The following is a 12,143-nucleotide window of genomic DNA, read 5'->3' on the forward strand; positions in this document are numbered from 1 at the left end:
TGTGGGCTCCGGGAAGCACTATCCTGTAATTAGTTCTGGGCTCCCTTGTTCAGAACTTATTTTCCAGTTGCCAAAGACAATTTTGGGTAGCCTCATGGATAATACTTACCTTCAAGTCATAGTCCAAGACCCTCCTGCCTCAAATTGAGGGTGAAAAAAAAATCTCATCAGAAACAAATCAGTGTCAGAGTAGCGGGGAAAATCATGACCCTAATTTCAAGAAGTACATGGAATACTGATACTGTAATAATATTGTCTATAAGACTACTTCTTAGATTAATTAACAGAAGTCAGTCTCCTGTAGAGCTCACTGTTAACTTTTTCACATCCTTAAAGGATCAAACTGTTTTCAGGGGTACTTGAGAAACTCTAGGAAAGGCAGGTTTGAAAACAGTAGAACACTACTGTCCCCCAAATGCTGTTTTTCAGTATGTAGTGACCATACAGACAGTAATTTCACAGATGGAATTTTACAGCCTTTTGCATGTTCTGGAAACAACATTTGGAAAGAGCCGTTGAAAGCAAACATTCTGCAATCTCCAGTGCCAAATATGCCAAGATCCATATCTCACCAATGCCACAGCACTGCAGGTTTGTAAGATGGTCTGCCAGAGCTCTGGCTTCTGTGGTGTGAACAAGAATTGTGGCTCTGCTACAGGTGTAGAAGACCTGTCATGGAACGTGTGCCTTGTCCAGGTTGTGTACTCAGTCATAAATTTGATTTCTTCCACTCCCTTAAGACATTCTTCTTTGCACAGGTGACGTTTTCAGTGTCAGAAGGTGAATGCAAACAGGGTTCTAGTAAGGACAGAGTAAGGTTCTAGTAAGGACCTCTGCTGTTGCTGGCATTGCATTCATTGGTTGCTGAAAGAGAGACTCGTTTTATTGACTTGGAAGAGTAAGAGTTGTTCTGTGCTAATGACAAACAGAAAATTGCAAGTCTGTTTGTAAGCCCTGAGCAATCCAAGCCTCATGTGATGTTCACAGAAAAAGGATGCTGTTGCTAATGGGTTGTTTTCCCCTGGTACATGAGCTTCCAGTGTTGGGGCTCCTGTGACAAAAAATAACACCCTCAGGGTGTACCCCATGACTTATGATGGGAGCAAATCCTGCCTCACTTGTTAAACCTTAACTGATGAACTTTATTTTGGAGTTGTGCTGTTGACTCCAGACATGGAGTTAATATGACCATAATATTAACCATGAGTTTGATAGAACACCTGGTACTGCCTTGGTGGAATTGTATATTTCTGTTCAACTCTCTTAACTTATGATGCAAGCAAAGGAAAGCAACTATAAACTTTGTGTAAACCTTGTCTCCTAAAGTACTTGTCTCGTGTTCAAAGAATTGATAGAAACGCTGAGCTCTGCACCTTGGCACTGCCATTGGTTTTTAATGAAGTCACATTAAAAATCTGGGAAGAATAATTGAGTTCAAGTGTTAAACTGATGAAAGCAAGGGAATCCTGTGAGTACCCACTGTGTGTAGTCACTGTTCCACTCCTTCCCTTCGGTCATGGGCATCAAAGCAGGTCTTTGTGTGAGTGGAGTCAGAAGCTGTGTCAAGTCCTGCCTGGGCTGGAGGACTCCATGTCCCAGTGTACAGCCAGCTTTTCCACTTTTATTTCATCTTGGGCAAAAGTGAATTAATATTGGGACACCTAGTGTGGGTGGGACTCTGGTATGTTTCTTTTGCTTCCCGCATGTCTTCTTTCTTTTGCTGTCTGTAAATACTGGGTGGCTGGGAGTGTGTGAGATCTTCTGGCCACCCTCTTTTGGTATGGAGTACAAGCAGTGGCCATCAACATCACCTCTTCTTAAGCTTAAGAATTCTGTCTTTTTCTTAGGCAGTGTGATGCTTTCCAATCGAGTTCATCTCCTTTTCGTGTGTTTCATGACTTGGGTGACTTGCTGCTCTGATTAATATTGGATGTGGAATTGTAAGCAAATGTATAAACCTGAATCCAGAAGGGCTCTGAAATTCATCTCACATTAGATTATGTAAAATGCCTGGGGTTTTTTGGACCTGTTTCCCCCAGTCCCTTTCAATTTAGTTCAAATCTTTGATTTGTCTCTCTACACAGCTGCTATATAATAGAGCTGCATTATGTATCTTATGTAAACCAAAACTTCTTTAGCAGAATCCTTTTTTTTTTTTTATTAACAAATTTCAGTTGAAAACAGAGTTATCTCTAGTACTTGAGCTTCCCTGTTTTGCAGTGTTACCTGGTGATGTAATGCTTAGTCTGAGAGAGTAATTTGTGACAGAGTTCTTGTGAAAGATACCATGCAAAACACAGGTATTAAGCTGGATATTAACTGGAAACAATAAGGAAGTGTGTTTTGCTGATCTCCGTGTTGACTGGTAGACAGTAGCTATGGAAAAAGTAGCCTTAGGAAAAAGGAAATAAAAGCTTCACCCAAAAAGTGAAGTAAAACGATGTGGTCAGCCTGTCCAGATTAGTTTAGGTAAAAGTATTATTAGGATTACAGTGAGCTAAAACAAACTAAAATTTTTTTCTTCAATTTTGTTTTTAGTCTTATTGTCATGTAAAATTGTTACCAGGAGTTCTGATGCAATGCCAGGTTGGCACTTATTTGGAAAAGCATTTTAGTTTTCCTAAGTAATGATTATTGTGTAATAAATGTATGAAAAGTTCTTGAAGAAAGGCATTTTGGGTTTTGCAATGAAAAACACAACTGTAAGAATATAGAAATGTTTTTGTACCCCAAAATTATTCTATAGCAATCTTCTTGGGGTGTCATTATACACGTGGTAGCACATAAACTGTCTTAACAGGTTCATCTCTTACCTGAGTGTAATAGGTTGGAAATTGAATTAAAATGGCAGCCAGTTCTAACAGTTGTCTGGCTGTTAATGGTTACTTTAATATCTCTGGCTTAGGGTAATGTCTTTAAAGATAATAGAAAGTACTTTATTTTTCTGTTGTGATTCATCTAAGATTGTGTTTTTTAATGGAATATTTTATAGCATGATAGCTAAAGGAGACAAACAGACCTTTGTGGAGCAAACTGTTAAGGCAAGTTTTGTTCTTTCTAATACATACCTAGGTCATTTGTGAAGCTTTTTTACTTTGGGTTGCTGGTTGCTTCATGTGTGTGTGACTTGTCAGGAAAACTCTACAAATCATTATTTTTCTCTTCAGTATTCTTCAGCCAATAAATCCTAATTAAGTCTTTGAAATACAAAGTCCATCTCCGGTGTTACACTGGATTATACTGCATCTCACATTAACTCTTGAATTTGCAATTGAACTGGCTAAAGCACTTGTTCTCTCCCTTTTCGTTGCTCAGGAACCTGCAAGAGGGAAATGGGTCTGTAACTGAACTGTTCAAATGGTGCTCATGTGCAGCTTTTACTTTTAGTGGGGTCTTTGAGCATCAGAGCTTTATCATGAAAGTCTTTTGACTGTTGACATTTCAGTCATATGTCACTTCATTTCATAGATGCATGAGTGGAAATGTAAGGCAGTAAAAAAAAATCTCTTTAGCAGAGCCTTTAGTCTGTACTGCAGTAATTGGGAAAAGAACCAACCTGTTATTGCACTATGAATGATAAATGTGCTTTTGGTAAAGTTATGTATTTATCTTTGCTTCATGAGCTTCAGTAGCTGCTTATTTGAAGAGAGCTGCTTCCAGGATGGCATTCTGCTTGAGTGTAATGAACCATGTATAAAAATCAGTCTGAGGATTGGAATTTAATATTAGATATTCTTTAAGTCAATGAATAGGAGGCAGAGTAGTTTAAATGGTGGAATATATATATTGATTCTGAGTTGGCATATACACTAGCCTCCTTTTTAAAATCATAATTGTTGTTGAATAACAACTTCCAAAGGTTAAATGTAAAACTGCTGTCTCAGGACAGATGTAGGACATTGCTGATCTTTATGAGAATTTTTGAAAATCATGTCAGAAAAAAGGTAGATTTTGAAACACTGCTCAGTATGACTGAGTAAAAGCCAGTCCTTGCTTGCATGTGAAGTAAATGTGACGATTCCATTCCAGCAGAAAGAGCTGAAGTCTCAGCTCACCTCCAAGTTGTTGCTAAGATGGGGAACTGCTTGTGCTCAGTACTTGTACAGGTCAGGACACAGAGCACAGTAAGACATAGTGGACATTTCATTTGTAGCCGAGTCCAGTCCACAGGTGTGTCTGAGCAGGCTGCTGAGAGCTTTAACTGATAGTTGAAGGGCTGGAGTAATGGGAGAGTGATTTACAATGTGAATTGAGGTGTAAGTGTGAATCTTCAAAATAGCTGTAAACTGCACATAACTTCCTCTTGCAGACTCACACGACTGCGTTTTAATTTGCTATTGGGTGATACAGGGAAAAAAGTCAATATTTTCTTTGCTGTTAAAATTTTATGAGGATAATGCTTTTCATTGTTAAAAAAAAAAAGTCTTCCAGACCTCCCAGTTCTAGATTTAGCTGGTAGTTTGGAGTTTTTTAGTAGCCTTTTGGTGTGTGTAGGTTGGCTTTTTAACCTTTAATATTTTATTATTGGATTATCTTCGAAAGATTGTATAGCTAAGTTAAAAGTATTTCTTTTTTCAGCTATAGCATGTATCAATGAACAGGCCTCATGATTGGGGAGGGTTGTTAGAATGCCAGAGTAATAAAAGTGAACAGTTCCTGGTATCTCTTCAGACCAGCTACAGTTTCAGGTGCTTCAGTGCTCTACTTTGGTTCCTGAAGTATTGCAGTTGAACAAACAGGGCAGTCATTGTGAAAGCATTACATTTCTGCCTGGGTTAGCTGGGGTGTAGAATTTTCTGTTCATCTAGTACTGGGCTATGCAGAGAGAAACCCCACAACTTTCTATATATATAGGCAACATATATATGTGTGTCTGCTTTCCTGAATTCAGTTTTGCCAAAACTGCAGTGATTCATCGATGTCTGCATGCAGCACCTTCAGTATTAAAATGGAGCTATTTTTAACCTTCTTGCTCCCACAGCACTGGGATCAGCCAGCAAACAGAAATCTCTATAAACCCATAAACAGACATTTCTGGTGGAGTTGGAGAGATGTTTGTGGAATCAGTTGGATTATGTTACTGAGAGCAGTAACAGTGCCTGGGACAGACAGCTGGTTGTTTGAGCTGTGTGTTACTGCCCAGTCTGTTGGTGTGGTACTGGGGAAGTCATTATTTACTCTCACTGGGGAGTCTGAGGATGTTAAGAGTAAACCCTTTTTCTAGCTGTCTCCGTAAGAAACTCGAAAGGACGAGCATCCCTTCTCCTGGTGTCTGACCCTGAACACTAAACCTGAACTGCAGAGTTCAGAAACCAGCAGCAGTATGGAAGGAGCATTTGAGGAGACTGCTGCTTAAGGATGTTTGCTTGGATTTTTATGATGAATTTCCAGTGGAACTTATCTTCAGAATGTGCCATATTGGAAAACAAAATAAAGAGTAACAGCAGCAATTTTGTGAGTTATCATCCAATTCTTGACAAAGAACCAGGAAATGTGGGTCACAAATTACAGCATAAAGAGAATTGCTCTGAAGCAATTTCAAGGGCCTTATTTTCTAGATAGGTTTTTCCTGTAAATACATGGACTTTGTTTAGAGGTGTGCAATCATTCCTTAGCAAGTTTACAGCACACACTGCAGTGACAAAGCAGCTCTGAGCCCTGAGGTGACATCAGTATAAGTGCAGTAGGGACTTCTGGGAACTTGGGCTGCTTGTGTTGGTGTCACCAGGTTTTTCTGTCACTGAGCTTCTTGCCAGGCCATGTCATGGTACTTGGGACACTGCTGAGTGTTGGAGTCATCTGCCTGTGACTGATGGAGCCCTGCATCACTCCTTTCCTTGTCCCCTACCTGCTCTCTGAAATACATCACAACTGTATGGCAGCTTTGAGTAGTTTTGAGACTTTAGTGTATTCTAAAGGAAATTTGAGTGCTCTGCTGTGACCGATGTGAAATGGAAAGAGGAAAGCTACCTTGTAGTTCTGTTTAAAAATGGGCTTGTTTAATATCTTGTAAAACCTGTCTAGATGCTTTTTACATATCCAGAGGTAAAGAGCATATATGGTCTGATACGAGAACTGCATTTTCATGATTTTGTGGATTGCACATGTACTTTTTTGTAGAGTAGGTGACTCCGTCTTCATCAGTCACTGTGCTCCAAGGCCTCTCTTAGGAGCACAGCCAAGAGTGGAAAACATCTGCCCAAAGATGATGCAAAACCCATCCTTGTTGAAAGGAGCTAAAATAATTGACTGCTACTGGCCTTTATATTATGTGATATGTAGTTGAATGTGTCTGGTGTCCAGTAAACTGCATTTACTCTATTAAGTTCTTACTACTCCCCTTTCAGAAGATTTTGTGCCTCAAGAGTCACTTATCTCAATGCTCTTCACTTGCATTTCAAGCCTGGGTTGAAAAAGGTTTTGTATTTGCACACAGCTGTGAAGCATTATTCCTTCCTGCCCTTTTTTGCCCCTCTCTCTGCAGTACTTTTAGGCATTGAGGTGTAAATTTTTTTTTTTTTTCTTGAAGCAGTGATTTTTGTTTCTCAGGACCTTGACCTTAAGTTTGCTTACAGAACCACCCCAGGCACACACTTCTGTCATTCTTTAATCTGCTTGTTGTAAAGAGCCCCATTGTGGTAGTTACTAGGTGACAAGGCACACTTTCTTTTTTCCCCTTATTAGTGAAGTCTTCTACACAGCCACACCTCAGTGAAAATATCCTCTAGTTGTCATTTAATGGTTTCTTAAGCTGTAGTCTCACATATATTTTGAAATTGGCTGACACGAAGTAATTTCCTCCTTCTCAAATATTTACAACATAAGTATTGAGAGTTTGGGTCAAATTTTATCCATTTTATGAAATTAAATGCTAGCATTAATAGTCCATCTGCTTAGGAAAGGCCTTTGTAGTCAGGGATTTAAAAGAATCACGTTTGCATTCAACAGGAAGATTGAGAAGACAGGCGGTTTGAAGTGGCCTAATACTGAATTAAAACATACCAGAACCTTGGCACGTGCCTGTACTCCCTGGATAGCAGGCTAGAGCTGGGGAAGGTGGTGTTCCTAGTTGGAATTAGCAATACTGCCATGGTGGGAAGGATTTTCAGCCAGTACAGTGGATGAACAGCCAAGGGATGAGGGTGCCAACAGCTTCCTTAAAAAGTTAGGAGTGTTCGTGCTTTCAGCAGAGGAAAGAGGAGGAATGAGTGTTACAGAACCTACTTTTCTCTGTGCCGGTGGATGGACTCTGAAGTCAGAATTTGCTGTTACAGCATAAGCTTCTCTGGGCTGCTGCTGAAGGTTGTCGCTCTGATCTTTTTCAGCCTTCTGATGTTTGTAGTGGAGTTTCTCACCGATTTTCATGTTATGATAAGTAATGTTATTGTAAACTGTTCTTCTTGTTTATCGTTCCTCTCTTGAGGAGGGACAATTAATGGACTTCTAGTTTGACAGGTGTGGTTGGAGAGGTGTCAACCTCGTTTGTCCAATCCATGGTCATTGCCCAAAATCAATATGAACCGAAGTAAAGAAATAAACTGCCCTCTTTTTGCCCTGCCGACTGACTGCGTGTGTCCTTCATTTCGTGTCCTATAGCAACAGAAGGTAGCAACAGGAAATACTTTTTTTCTTCCTTTTGTTGGCATGTTACAGAAATATGCATTGAGATTTTTGATGTTCTCCCAGGATAATCAATACTTACACTGTGTCAGATACTTCCTTGAAGAGCTTAAGTGACTCATTGTCATATTTGTTCTTATTTTTCTCATTTGGTTAGCAGTTAATAGAAGATGTTTCTGGTGTATAACAGAAGGTGAATTAAAAAATTGCTATTTCCTGAGTCTTTGCATTCCCTGACATACCTGGGAGGCATTTGTATTCAAAAGCTGGTGTGCTGTTCATGCGCTCCGTTGGCAGGCTGTCTGCTCCCTGCCTCTGATTCCACTCAGTTGTGCAATCAGCAATTCCGCAGATAAGCACATCTTAGTTTAAGTCGTGTGATAAATGGATGTAACCCTTGCCAGTACCAGCCTTTAACGTTGTGTGTCCTGTGCCAGCTATTTAACTACTTACTCATTTTAGGTGTTACATTGGAACTTGGAGATCACATGCGCTGGTACAGATTTAAACTTAGTTTTGTGAATAATGAAATGTATGTATGCTCTTTGCATCTTTGAAGAGCACATCTGTGATGAGACAAAACAGTGGCTGTTTTTAAAAAGGGCAGATACGGTTTTGAAGGGTACAGCTTGCCTGTATTCTGATGTATAAAGAGGTGTTTTGCAAACGTGGCTGAGCTGTGCTCCTGTTCCTCGTTCCTGCTGCTCTCATCACCAGGAGCTGAGTTGATGTATTTCCACTTTTATGCCTTTGTGTCACTGCACTGGGGGAGAAAACAGCCAGCTGCCTCCTCTGCTGTGGAACAGGAGCGTGAGGAAGGTGTGTTCGAGTGTCAGACTAATTGTGAGCTGTAAAACAGAGGAGGATGACTGGTCAGACCAGTCCAGCCACGGCAGAGAGTCCTGTCCCAGCTGCAGAAAGGGTCACAAGGCAGTGACAGAGCTGTTGTCATGCTGCCCTGGATGGACGGCTGTCATTCATGGATGGATGTGTCATTCCTGGCATGTGGGCAGGCAGGCTTGGGCTGGGCCGCTCGCAGGGTGCTGCTTTGAGAAGCTCCTGTGGAACAAGCAGCAGAAGGGACTCAGAGTTCAGGGTGAGGCAAACATCACACCTCTGCCCGATTGTCCAGATCATTGTCAGGCCTAAGGAAGGAACAGTTTGGGTTGTTGAAAGCAGTAGTTTTGCAAAACAGTGCAAGAAGCCAGAACTTCGCTGTCACTCAACACACTGTGTGCTTGTTTGATGTTTAAGCATATCATACATAAGCCAGTTCACATGCTTCAGTCAAGATTTGCCTTTTTGGATTGTTTTTGATGCCTACTGAAGACATCATAAGTGGCACTAGACTATTTTGTTTCCTTGATGCACTGTACATAACCTTAGTACATCCCTGCTTTTGAGAAAGTAATTTGTAAGGATGAATAGGGTAATATACAAGATGGATATTAAACCTGGAAAGGCGTGGAACTTCTATCAGGTGGTGTCCAAATTTTACCTGGAGCTTGATGGATTTGTATGTTTGATGTGAAGCAGTCAAATATTAGCATGTTTCATCTCAACTGGCTACTGGTAGACTGGCAACGTTGATTCTTTTATCCCACAAAATGTTCTGCTTACAAACCATGAGCCTTTTCTTTACTGACATCACTGCAGTTTCTGTTTCTGGCATTGTATAGGAAGCCTCTGTTACATTCAGTTGCCTGAGGCTGGCAGAACAAACTTTGAATATTCAGGAGACTTTTGAATATCAGTGTGAATTTGCATTGACAGCTGCTCCACGTGAGTTCTTTGTCTGCACATTTCTGGTGTGAAAGTAAACTGTGATCCTGTGATCAATTATTTAATTTCTGTTTAAGAGTTAGTAATTAGAAAGTAAAAGCTAATATTATTCAGTGACTGTAGGGGGTAAAAATCTGTGTGTCATGCACAGGTGCAGGCAGATTTGGGCAGATAAGGCTAAATCCAGTGTATTGGAATCATAAATACTGTAAACTTACTGTGGTAAATTATATTCTAGGTACTGCTGAAAATTAAAGTATGACTGCAGGGAACCCTGAATCATCATAATTTACTTTTCATGTTTTAACTGATTTGTATAATGATTACTCAGATTCCTCATGTGTTTGATATAAAACCTACACTTTATTTATGACTAATAATAACTAAGTTATTGTGGATATGGAGTCAGTGGCTTTTTTTTTCTCTGTGACTTAGTTGTGCAAATAATTGTATTTCTGCTTCCACGTAGATTAGTCTTTGTAATACTAACACACGGTATTATTTACAGAAGGAAGTAACACAAAGAAAAGAAAACTTAGTGACCTTCCCAATGTACTTTCTTAACAGGGCTGTATTTTTCACTTGTTGCTTCCATATGGAGAAAAATACCCTCCAGTTTTCTGACTGGACTGGAAATTTTACATGTAACAACCAACATGGAAGTTCATGTATCTGATTTTACCACTCCCTTTCTTGTGGTAAAGGTGAACTGCAGCAGCTGGGCAGTCACAAACAGGTTTCAAGCAGTAGTACATCAAACAACTGCACGTTTTGAGAGGTTCTGGAACACTTCAGAAGGTACTTTTAAAAACGCTTTAAAAAACCCCCCCTCTGATCATTCCAGAGAAAGCATCATCAAGAACTTGGACTGGAGTAACTACTAGAGAAAAAAACAGTTTCTCAGCTTTATGCTAATGCAGAATCTTTTACAGCTGAGTGTGTGGATTATAAACTACTTTTGACAAAAGAGAACAGATACTAGAAGGTGTATTTTTCTTCCATCTTATCTGCATCATTGGCAAATTATCTTATGATTATTGATTGTTTAAAGTGCACTAGTCTGAAAGCATTGGTTTTTAACAGCATTTTAATTAAGTAGGATATAATGTGTTCTCCTACTGTCAAACTGAATACTTTTTCTTGCAGTTATGTTCACTTTTACTTTCACGTTGAGACTGTCAGTTAGGTTTGTTCTGTTTGAGAATGACGGAAGTACATTGTACCAGAACTTTCATTACTAGCAGAAGTTACCAAGGGTAGATGGGTTCCAAAAGGGCATTTGTTGGGACTGCACAAACCAAGCAGTGGGATTTGCTGGTTCCAGTGCTGACCTAGACATAAATCTTTTGAAGCAAAGGGTAATCAGGGATTTTATTAATACCAGAGAAGATCTGTTTGTGGAATGGGGAACCCTTGTCACCTTGTATAGACTCTCTCATTCCCCATCTGTGCTCCTTTATACCTTTCCCTTACCACTTGTGTTCTGGTTGCTACTGATTTGTACTGGGTTACAGGCTGTAGCATTGAGGATTTTTTTTTTTTTTTTTTTTTTTTTTTTTTTTTGCTTGGAGACAAAAAAAAGGAGAAGGTGTCTGCTTGTTACTTAAAAAATGTGTGATTCTCATTTGCTGATTTGTGACTCTTGTCCAGTTGTGCTGTATTCCCTTCCACACTCTCAGCTGAATGCTCAGTTTTCCATGTGCTTCCCTCTTGTTGACTAAATCCCAGCTGTAGCCCAGATGTGGGTTTCAGGTCCTTTTGGGAGGCATTCTCTGGGATGTTATTTCCTGGTAGAAAAAGCTGGGCTGGAGTTGCTTTTTGTGCCCAACAGTGAAAGGTGAGAGTGGCAGCAACTGGTGACAGGCAGGCCTGATGGGACTCAGAAACTCCTCTGTTTTAACCACGTGAGCCTCAGTAGGAAGTGCTGGTTAGTAAGGCGGCACTCAGGGGAGTGGAGTGAGGCCAAACAGCACAAAAGGGATTTCCTTTCAGGCTGAGGCAAAGGGAAGGGCATGGAGCAAGTACCTGAGCGGCTCAGATGGTGTGGCTGTGTAAGGGAGAGCTGAACAAGTCAGAAAGCAAGGATGGAAACAAGTTTGATGTGGCAAGTAAGCACTTCCTTTGAGGTAGCTCTTGGAATAGCAGAGTTGAATTTATAAATGAAAAGTTTGCCTTGTTTATAAATAGCCTAAGTTATCCACTGTACTAGGATAGGGTTGCATATGAAAGTTGGGACTGCTGTAATGAATTTCTCCTAATGGAAATAAGGGCTTCCTGTGCTTGCTAAAAGTGCCAGTAGTCTTTTCAGATACAGGGCCATCTGGGCTTCCTGAAAAACAAGATACAGTATTATATCCAGGCTCTTCCATAATTATTCTGACTATTTGGATCTCAATATGGTGTCCTAGTGCTTCTAGAGAGCTTCTACTGAGCTTTTCAAGTTCTTGCTCTGCAAGCTACTGTTTGAGAGAGCAGATCTGCCACAGACCATCTGTGCTCTTCCACAGGGGATTTTGGTTGCTTGAAAACAGATGGGAAAAGAGAATCTCACCCCCATCCTCCCCCAGTCCCTTAGTTTCCTGGGTACAGATGCATTTTGCTGTGTGGATGCTCGGTGAGGGAGGACATGACAGTAAGAAATTGGATATTCTGGCTGGACCAGGGAGTCACCCTATGTTGTAAAAATGAGTAAGTCAAGATACATTGTTGCTTTCAAATCATGTGTAGGGAAGTGAAAGCTG

At 40.3% G+C, this 12,143-nt stretch overlaps 1 protein-coding gene across 3 annotated transcripts in view; it reads left to right on the forward strand.

Moving 5' to 3' along the window:
• The window catches only part of CCDC186 (coiled-coil domain containing 186), a 35,740-nt gene that overhangs the window by 1,670 nt on the left and 21,927 nt on the right, over window positions 1–12,143 (forward strand). The gene's annotated exons all lie outside the window — the stretch shown is intronic.

The sequence above is a fragment of the Chamaea fasciata genome, unplaced genomic scaffold (assembly GCF_029207755.1).
Source record: "Chamaea fasciata isolate MVZ Bird 193981 ecotype frontalis unplaced genomic scaffold, bChaFas1.0.hap1 SCAF_9, whole genome shotgun sequence".
Lineage (NCBI taxonomy): Eukaryota > Metazoa > Chordata > Aves > Passeriformes > Sylviidae > Chamaea > Chamaea fasciata.